This window comes from Tauraco erythrolophus, chromosome 15 (assembly GCF_009769465.1).
Source record: "Tauraco erythrolophus isolate bTauEry1 chromosome 15, bTauEry1.pri, whole genome shotgun sequence".
In the NCBI taxonomy this organism is placed as follows: domain Eukaryota; kingdom Metazoa; phylum Chordata; class Aves; order Musophagiformes; family Musophagidae; genus Tauraco; species Tauraco erythrolophus.
In genome coordinates this window covers 6,913,016-6,916,570 of record NC_141479.1, presented here as the reverse complement: position 1 = coordinate 6,916,570, position 3,555 = coordinate 6,913,016, and positions in this window count along the sequence as shown.

The window sequence follows — 3,555 nt, the reverse complement described above, 5'->3', positions numbered from 1 at the left end:
GGCAACTTGAAAGCTTTGTGTATTTTTATCACTGTAACAAAGCATGTTTTCTCTGTTCTTGATGTTTTGCTAAATAAACATCCCATGTTTTGTGCACAAATAGTCTCTTAAACTTACCAAGGCTGTCTCCAGGAATGAGTTAGGGAGACAAACCATTGTATCAGGTTGCCCTCAACTAGCCTTAACTTTTTTTTCCCCCCAGTGGTCAAGCAGAATTAGCTGCTGCTGGAAAGGAATGTAGCCTGTGTTCTTTCTGTATTAATATTAATTAAAATTATTATTCTTATGGCTCTATTCATTTCTTTGGGGGCTTGGCGTTTTGGGAGTGTCGTGAACAATAATGAATACAGTGTTGAACTAGCTTGTTCAGTGTAATTACAGAGAGATTTCTTTTTATGTATTTTTGATAGTCTCTCAGTTTCAACATTGCTAGGAAGCTTGGGAATTACTGTACTGTATCAAATCAGGTCTAAGGATACTACTTGTGTCTTACCAATTAGTACTTGATACTATAATGGAAACCAAAGAAGAAGCCGCTATAGCTAACGGTAGTTGCCTCTGGGGAAAAAAATCATTTATTTTTGAATGTTTAGTACACTACCTTGCTGGCTCCAGATGATCAGCTCCTTCTGGGATCGTGCTGTAGCGTCAGTGCTGCTTCCATAGCTACCATTCAGAAGACCGCACCAGCTTTGCATGCATTATCTAGAAAAATACTGCTATCCAGCATTTCTAGGTTTTGGGGTTTTTTTTAATTTCCTGAGTATTGCTGTAGTAGTAATAATACTAATAATGAAGAAGTCCTGTCTGAGCCTGTAAAAGGAAGAATGCTGTCAGTTTAATTAGTTTTAAAATCTTTATCTTATTGCAAATACCTGAAACACTTGTAAAAAATACTTGTGAAAGATATTTTTAGGACATGTACCTACTTCTGCAGTGTAAAGGGTTTTTGTTTTGTTTTTTTTTTTTTAAACTGAGTTTTTGATTTGCAGCAAGCTTATTTGACTTTTATAAGCTAAAGCTGAGGCCTCCTGTGGCTCATTACGGGACAGGTGCTCTGACCATCTCCGCGGTTTTACGGCCCTGACATCCCGGTTCAGCTGCCGCAGAGGGCTGGCTGCGTTTGGGGCGTTCCGTCAGCAGAGGGCACTGCCTCTGCCAGCTGCAAACTTCTGCCTCTTCCTAACCCACCGCGTCTGGAAATGAAGATTTATATTCCTGAGTGTCTCTACAGGTATTGTAATCCCATTTTTATAGTGCCGCCCTTAAAACTACTTTGGCGCTAACGTACTTAGGCACGTATAAAACTTTCACAGGTTTATAAACGTCACCCCCCCCAAAGGTAAGGCAATGGCACGCCAGCTCCACACCTGCACCAAACTGCCCGCGGATCCGGGGCTCAGCACGCAGTGCCCAGCTCCCATAATGGAAACTGGGATCCAAATGAAACTGTTGAAGTGACCGAAGCAGATCCTACCGAGGGATGTAAAGTACCGAGGAGATTTCAGGCATTTGTAGAGCTCAGTGAAAGCTAATGAAAACTGTAAACAACTTGAATGCGGCGGCAATTATGCAAACAAAAAACTTTCACGGAAAATGTCATGGAAAAAGCTGAGTCACAATCTTCAGTCACTTCATGAGGAGCCGGTCCAGCCGTGGCTGCTGAACTGGCACGTGGCTGCAGCCTCCGTTAGCCCTCCCTTCTTACTTTAGGCTCTTCCTCAGGGATACGCTCCTGCCTAGCTCCGGAAACGGGGTCTGACTGAAGCCCACCTCCCTTGCGAGCTGGTGCAGGAATTAAGTGAGTTTTGGGACAGAAAGAAGCCAGGGCAGGTGGAGTGTGTGTTTTCAGCTGTAGCAACACTGATGGTCACCTTAGAGAGCACCATATGGTCACGGGTACCAGTTTGCTCTTGGGCTGATTTTTAGTGGGACAGCGCTGCAGTGCGCCCAGGGCCCCGAGGCTGCCCCCGCGCCCCACTGCTGCCTGCCGGTGTCCATGGAGCGCGGGAGGCCCCGTGGCTGCTGCCACTGACATGGGGCCACGGGCTCTGCGTGCCGGTGCAGGGCTCCTGTGTGAGCAAAAAAGCATACAGCAACTATAGCAAGGGAGAATAGGGAAAAGCAAAATAAAAAAAGGGCTGATTCCTGAGTTACAGCACAACCCACTGCGTGTGTGAATGCCCCAAGGCGCTGGGGCCGCCACGTCCAAGCCCAGGTGGGAGCATCGAGGGAAGGCATATGGCTGCTGAACTGCTCATCCCTGAGCAGAAAGGGTGCAGGCTGCCCCTCCTGCTCAGCCCACAGCCAGCACTACAGCTACGCCTGAGTGGTGACAAATACACCTGATGCATTTTATAACTGAGCAAGGAGCGCAATAAAGAACATTTACAAAAGGAAAAAAATCCCACAAAAAAACACCCTGCATTTTTATGGTCCTAATGGCCAAGTTTTGCAGCTGATTGACCTGTGTATACAGAAATCTGATCGTGGATATTGTTATTTATTAATCAATTTTATCAATAAATTAATTTTAATTAATTGAAGAAAAATTGGGGGGTTTTGGGGTCTAGCTCTATATGCTAAGGCTGGGCTGGGCTGGCTCTGCTCACGGGGGTGGTGACACGCCGTGTCTCACCTAGAGCACAGAACACACACGTGTTTCGTTACGCACCCCCAGCGCTGGGCACTACCTGCCTCTCAAGGCAACCCTCAGCTCAGGTGGAGCCATCTTATGATGGCACATGGTGGGTACACATTAGGGGGTTTTTGGATAGCAAATAAGTTGAGTGTCTGTTTTCTTTTTTTCCCCTCCCCGTAATGTCCACTTCAGCCCTGGTGTAGGCAGCGAAGTACTGGGGCGACAGAGGTGGACTATGGCCATAAGTCCTCTTGAATGTTGCGGCTGTGTGTTCAGCCCAGCGCTGCGAAACAGCACTGCCTCCGCTGCAGCACAGCAAGCTGCCAGGCAGCACCCCTGGCCTGGGCTCTCTGCGAGGCTGGGACAGCCAGTACCTCCCGACAGCAGGGGCTACACGAATACAGCTTTTGTAAGTGTCACACCCGCCCTAACAGAAAGGCAGCCCCAGCTTAACCAAATGCTTTACAAACTTCCCACCTTTAGGTTGCTAATTTTTGAGGAGTCTTCTCTTCACATCCTATTTATCCTTCATTTTCAACTGATTCCCTGAAGAAGAGACATCTGGGAATGTAAGGATAATTGCGTATAAGTTAGCTAGTAATTTCCTTTTAAACAGTCTATAAATTGGCTGGGTTCACCTTCGCTTTCTAATGAGACCAGTTTGTACATGCGAGCGCTCACACGTTAGGATGCTAGTCACTAGGTAGCATCTCACATTCCACACTGCATGTTGGTTTTTGTTTTTTAACCATGCAAATTTCCCACCTATCAAAGTAATTTGCAAAGGTAATTTTGTTTCTACTCATCTGTTACAATAAATCAATGAATAAATAAATTATAATGCAGCAATTAAATGTAATGAGATGGGCAACAACTATTAATAAATGCAGAGCTAGTTGCCCAAAGGTGAACAG